The sequence below is a fragment of the Nylanderia fulva genome, unplaced genomic scaffold, assembly GCF_048542155.1.
Source record: "Nylanderia fulva isolate GAGA-0341 unplaced genomic scaffold, ASM4854215v1 Scaffold591, whole genome shotgun sequence".
Taxonomy (NCBI): domain Eukaryota; kingdom Metazoa; phylum Arthropoda; class Insecta; order Hymenoptera; family Formicidae; genus Nylanderia; species Nylanderia fulva.
In genome coordinates, this window is record NW_028190689.1 from 5001 (window position 1) to 11707 (window position 6707).

At 44.1% G+C, this 6707-nt stretch overlaps 1 pseudogene; it reads left to right on the forward strand.

Annotated features, from left to right (window-relative positions):
* Window positions 1-5036: 5036 nt before the first annotated feature.
* On the forward strand, window positions 5037-6705 carry LOC146720889 (large subunit ribosomal RNA; annotated as a pseudogene).
* Window positions 6706-6707: the final 2 nt, after the last annotated feature.

The window sequence follows — 6707 nt, forward strand, 5'->3', positions numbered from 1 at the left end:
TTAAGGTTCGAAGGCGATCAAATACCCCCCCCTAGTTTTAACCAAAACGATGCCAGCTAGCGATCCCCCGAATTTTTTTTCCGATGACCGGGGGGCCCCAGTTTCCGGGGAAAACCAAAGTTTGGGGGTTTTGGGGGGGGAAAATAGGGTTTCCCAAAGCTAAAAATTAAAGGGAATTTGGACGGAAGGGCACCAAAAAGGATGGACCCTGCGGTTTAAATTTTGACTCAACAGGGGAAAACCTCAGGGCCCAGACCCCGGGAAGGAAATTGACGTTTGGGATAGCTCTTTTTTGATTGGGGGGGTGGGGTGCAGGGCCCGTTCTTAGTTGGTGGAGCGTTTTGTTTTGGGAATTCCCGATAACGAACGGGACTCTGCCGGCCTAAAAGGGTCCCCCCTTGGTATCGCGGAACTTTTAAAAGAAAACTGCCCGATTTTTTAGAAAAAGTGCCCTATTTGAAGAAATAAAATGTTTTTTAAAAAGGGGACGGTGCTTGAACAAAAACCCCGGTTTGGTAAAAAATATTTTTGAAGGGAAGCATTTCCCTGGAGTGGAGGGGTGGGTTTATGGCCCGATCTTTGGGCCCCGAAAGGGACCCCCAGGCCCCTTAATTTCTTGTTTTCTTTTTAGGGAACTGTAAGGAATCAAATAAAAAACGCTTCCGAAAAAGTGGGCCGGACTTAGAAACCAGATTGCGTATGTTTTTTGGAAAATCGAAGAGGAAGAAAATGGAGAACGAAAAATTTAAATTTTATTAAACGCATGCGAGTTTGAAAAGGATGGTGGTGGTCATTTGAGAAACCTATTAAAAATTTAACCCGCCTTTTCAGAGCGAAAAAAGTCAATCCGCTCTTTCAGAGCGCCCAAAGTCAATCCGCTCTTTTCAGAGGCCCAATACATTTATACAGGGAAAAATCTTTTTTGAAAAACATAATCTTTTTTCTCACGTCTCGTTTAAAAAAAAAAGGGGCAAAAGGGCGGATAATTTTAAAGGGTCTTTAAAAAAAAATTGTTTTTATAACGTAAAAAATTATAATACTTTATAATGCCTTTTAATAACCTAATTATTAAAATTTTTAAATACATGTCTCGCTTTAAATCACATGTTCGGCAACGCCGCGTGATTGTTTTCGGGTTTGACGTGTCGCGAAGCCCTTTGCGACGGGTTGGTCATCCGTTGCCGCATCTGTTTCGTGTCCTTTCCCTGTAAACAATTTGGGGTCCCCATCGAGTAAGGTGCCTTTTTTCAAGTAATTTTTTAAAAATTAATCGGTACAATGAGAGAAATTTTTTTTAAAATTTTTCCCTTAAAAAATTATGGTAATTGTTTTAGACAATACGGTTTAAAAAAATTTTTTTAAAATTTCTTGATTTAAAATTTACACATTAAAAAAAATTATAAAAATAAAAAATGAAAATGTGTGAAATTTCTAAAAAATGTAAGTAAAATTAAAACAAAAAAATTTTTATATTTTTTGTGAACATTTTTATTTTTTTTAATTTTAAAAAAAAGTCGAGAAATTCAATAAAATTTTTTTCCACATTGTTGAAAGGGTTCGGGCTTCGGATCAAAACCTCGAGGGCGAAACGGAATTTTCTAGAATGTTTTTTTTTAAATTCCCTTTTGTTTACGCCAAGGAAAAACCCTGAAAACCAAAGTGTTTCACTCGGCCCCTAATTTGGGGTGTGTAATCGCCTGATTTTTGATGGTTTCCCAAACGAGGACCCCCATCGGCTGCCGCCCTAAGGAGCCCCAAATTCGCGCAGGCCCGAGGGCAGTCCTCGAGGGGAAACGAGCGCCCAGAAACATAAAGGGTTTGGTAGCGACGAAAATTTTGAAAGGAATTTAAAAATTAAAATTTTAAGAGTTTTTTAAAAAGGACCTGTTTAAAATAAATATAAATTTTAAGTATAAAACGGGCAACAAGAAACCAAACGGGATGAAATGCTTATCCTAACGAAACTAAAATTTTCCTTTGAATTAAATCCGGTGAAAAAGGCACCCCAAATTTTTTCTTGGACACGGCCAAAATTTTAAAAAAAGGGAAAAAATTCATATTTGAGAAATTTTAATTTTAATACCCCTTTAACCCCCCTAGGAAAATAACTGGCTTAAAAAAGGTTTGGGGCCAAAATTTTAAAATATATAAAAAAAAAAATTTTTAAAAAATTCCCCCTAAAGGCCCCCCCTGAAAATAGTCAAAAACTGGAAAAGAGCAGTCGCCGGGGAACGAAAGGGCTAGGGTTTGTTCCCGATTTACGAGTTTTGGGGTCTAAATTTTTCTCTTGCATTATTTTTTTATTTTCCGATGGGGGGGGGTTAAAGGGGGGTTTTTGAAATTTAAAAACCAAATATGAGGGTTAAATTTTAATTTAAATCTTGGCCCCGGGGCCCAAATAAAAGTGGTGCCTTGGCCCCCGGTATTTAAATTTTAAAAAAAAATTATTAGGTTTTTTTTGGAAAAAACGAAATTTTAAAACCGCGATTTGGCTTTGTTGCCCGTCTTAAGTTTTAAAAAAATTTTTTTATATTACAGAACCTTTTTAAAACTTTAATTGATACCCCGTGGCTTAAAAAAAGGGGGTTGTTTTTCCAAATTAATTTTATAACAAGAAAAAAATATAGAATCGAAAGGAAACTGAAGCTCAGTGGAAGAGCAGTCGCCCCCAAGCGAAAGGTTTTTCGGGTTTGATTCCCCCATTTACGATTTTCGGACTATATTTTTCTCTTGGGATTTAATTTTTTTATTTTCCCTAGGGGGGGGGAAGGGGGGATTGAAATTAAATCTTTAAATATGAGATTATTTCATATTTAAAATCTTTGGGCCCTTAAAAATAAAAAATTTTGGGGCCTTTTGCACCCGGGATTTTAAATTTAAAAGGAAAAATTTTGTTTTTGTTAGGGGAAAAGCCCTTTTCATCCCCGATTTGGGTCTTGTGCCCGTTTATACGTAAAAATCTAATATGTTAGGAAAAATTCCCCCTCTTCGGCGTGGGTTTTTTGCCCGGTTTTTCGCATTTATGACTTTTTTATTCGACCCCTCGCATTGTCGGGTAGAATTTTGAAACATGTATAATTGTATTTGCGGGCTCGAAACAGGCCGAAAGAGGCGAAAATTTGCTAAGGTCAGTGCCCATTGAAAATTGGAGGGTCTTTTTAAATTTTGAAATATTACTTAAAAAAATTTTAAAAGGTTTTTTACCTTTGATTACTTGCCCCCGTTATTCGGTTGAAGGAATTTGCATGATCTTTGGTTTTATTTTGGGTTTATTGAAAATTTATTTATTTTTCTTTACGTAAATTGAAGACTACCGTTGGCTATATTTTGCATATTTTGCATAAGTTTAAATGGAAAGGGGGGCGGAAAGTTTTTTAAAAGTACTATTTTTGGAGCGAAGAAGGGAAGGGGTTTTAAAGTAGAAATTGAAAATATTCGAAAGCCCAGATGTTCTTTTCCCGGTTGTTTTCCCCATTCCGCGAGCGAGGAATTACAAAAAAATCGCCTTTGTCTCGCGTTTCGGAGCGTGAGGGGGCAACGTCCGCGGGAAAAAGGGTTTTTAAACGGTTGGGGCCACGCGTCGATTTGGAAAGAGCCTTAGTGCCGAATTTTTTTTGGGGAGGGTCAAAAAAGGTCTAATCGAGGAGTCTGAAAAAAAGAGACGTCTCCGTTTTATATCAGCGAAAAGGCAATCGCGCAAAATTTTCTTTTTAGAGGAAATTCCCCGTTTTAATTTTTGTTGGAGGGGTTTTTAATAAAAAAACTTTGGGCCCCAAAAATGAATTTTTCCACCTTACCCAAATTTTTTCCCCCAAAACCAGTCCCTTCGTATCTACGAGCCCACATAAATAAAAAATTGCCCCTGCGCGGAAAAAATTAAAACCAAAACGGGAAAGGGGTTTTGCACAAAATTGTGAACGCAGGACAAATGAACACGACATTTTGAAAGCCCCATTGCGGGCCCCCCGGGTACAATTCCCGGGGCCCCGCCTGGTGAGGGCGTTTTGTACCCCTAAAATACTTTCGCCCGAAAACCCCGGAAAGGCCACAAAGCGGGCGACCCGAGGGAATGGGCGGCGTCGCCTGTGCTCTGTGCAAAGCTTTTCCAAGGGGGGTTTCGAGCGATCGTTTGGGCGTTCGCCCGAGGGGGGTTTTTGCCGCGCCGACCCGCCGCGGCGCAAATCCTTTTTGTCTGAAATGGCACAACCCAAAAATAATGAGAAAGAGAAGCGCACAAGCGTGGGTAAAACTTTGGGGAACGGCCCCCCAGAAAAATGTTGCGGAATTTAAAAGGGGAGCGTGTTTGTGTATCCCCAAATTTGTGTGTGTACGCGAGAGCCCCAGGAGAAATGGGGTGAGGGGGAAAGAGCGCGCGGAAGGGGGCAAAAAACGGCCAAAAAAAGGGGGCAGGGCGGTGAAGGCACCGGGTTTCCCTGAGCGGCGCGTGCGTCGTTGTCCCCGAAAAATAGGTTTTAAACCATGCTCACCGTTCTCCTCTCCGTACATTTACACAGATGACCGACTGCTCTGCCCCCTGTGGGCCCCGTCTTTGGTGCGATAGCGCTGCGGCCCTTTTGCCGAGGCGCCCCCTTTCCCCCCACCAAACGGGATTACGGAGAAAATACGGCGGTCGTGTGGGGGAGGCAAATTGTAAACCTTTACCCTTTACGGAGAAGGGTTTTGAAATTTTGCGAGCCCACCCCCGGTCCCAGTCCACGGGAAAATTTGTAAAGCAAAAAAAAAAGGGGGGGCGCGCCCCGTGTTTTACCCCGTCGAATCATTCCCCCCGAAATTTCGTTTTTATAAAAAAAAAAGGGAGACCCGAGAATTTCGAACCCCGCGATATATCGTCTCCATTACCACCAACGAGTGTGTGTGGGGTTTAGCGCCCGGCGATTTCCCTTCTCGCGTATTTCGTGTGCTGCCGTGTGCTCTCTCGTCGACGCTCTCTTCTCTCCTCTTATATTTTATAGAAGAGAGACGACGATGAGCGACGCGGAGGAGGCAAAAACGGCTACGAAAACTCCACTAGGGGGGACGACCAGAGCAGGCGAGATTACCCGCTGAATTTAAGCATATTATTAAGCGGAGGAAAAAAACGGGACCAGGATTTCCTTAGTAGGGCGAGGCAAAACGGGAAAGAGCCCAGCACCGAATCCGGGGTTCCGCCGCAGGGAAATGTGGTGTTCGAAAGGATCGCTTATCCGAGGGCCGCGTCGCGTCCAAGCCCATCTTGAATGGGGCCATTTCCCCGTAGAGGTGCCAGGCCCGTAGCGACCGGTGCGCGCCTCGGGAGAATCTCTCCTTGGGATCGGGTGTTTGAGAGTGCAGCTCTAAGTGGGTGGTAAAACTCCATCTAAGGCTAAATCGACCACGAGACCGATAGCGAACAAGTACCGTGAGGGAAAGTGAAAGAACTTGAAAAGAGAGTTCAAGAGTACGGAAACCGTTAGTGGTAAACCTAAAAAACCAAAGATCGAAGGGGGAGAATTCATCGTCAGCGGCCGCTGGCTTCCGTCGGTCGGCGATGTCCCGGGGAAAGCCGTGCAAATCGATGTGGGAAAACTGGGTATAGGGGCGAAAGACAAATTTGAACCATCTGTAGCTGGTTCCTCCGAAGTTTCCCTTAGGATAGCTGGCATCGGCCGTTCCGCACGGAACGCGCGCGAGTCTCATCTGGTAAAGCGAATGATTAGAGGCCTTGGGCCAAAAACGACCTCAAACTATTCTCAAAAATTTAAAAGGGTGAGATCTCTGGCTTCTTGAATTTTGAAGCCACGAGCAAACTTCGAATCAGAGTGCCAAGTGGGCCATTTTTGGTAAACAGAACTGGCGCTGTGGGATGAACCAAAAGCAGGAGTTAAGGCCCCAACTCGACGCTCATGGGACACCAGAAAGGCGTTGGTTGCTTAAGACAGCAGAAACGGTGGCATGGAAGTCGGAATCCGCTAAGGAGTGTGTAAAACTCACCTGCCGAAGCAAAATAGCCTTGAAAATGGATGGCGCTGAAGCGTCGAGCTATACTCTTTCCGTCAGTGGCAAGTGGGGCGGCAACCGGGAGCGGGCGGTTTAGTCTTCTCTGCGTCGTCACGAAGCCCTGACGATAGGAGTGTCGCGACGGTGAGCGCAGAAAAGTTGGGCGCGAGTTTGCTGGAGCGCCCGTCGGGGCAGATCTTTGGGGTAGTAGGGAAATTATCCAGCGAGGCCCCGGAGGACTGACGTGGAGAAGGGTTTCGTGGAACAAACCGGTTTCACACGAGTCAGTCGATCCTAAGCCTAGGAGAAATCATATGTTTAAAAGGGCGGCGTACAAATACTCGAGTGTCGAGAATAATAATAAAAATTATACGAAAGACACACGCCCGTCGGGCAAAAGGGAATCCGGTTCCTATTCCGGAACCCCGGGAGCGGAACCGCATACAATTCGGGCCCTTGTAAGAGTGTTCGTTTGGGGTAACCCAAAAAGACCTGGAGACGCCGTCGGGAGATCCGGGAAGAGTTTTCTTTCTGTATAAGCATTCGAGTTTCCCGGAAACCTCTAGCAGGGAGATAGGGTTTGGAACGCGGAAGAGCACCGCAGTTGCGGCGGGGGTCCGGATTTCCCTCGGACCCTTTAAAATCCAGGAGAGGGCCACGTGGAGGTGTTGCGCCGGTTGACCCCTATCGCAGCAGGTTAAGGGAAAGAGCCTTAGTCGATAGAAATGTAA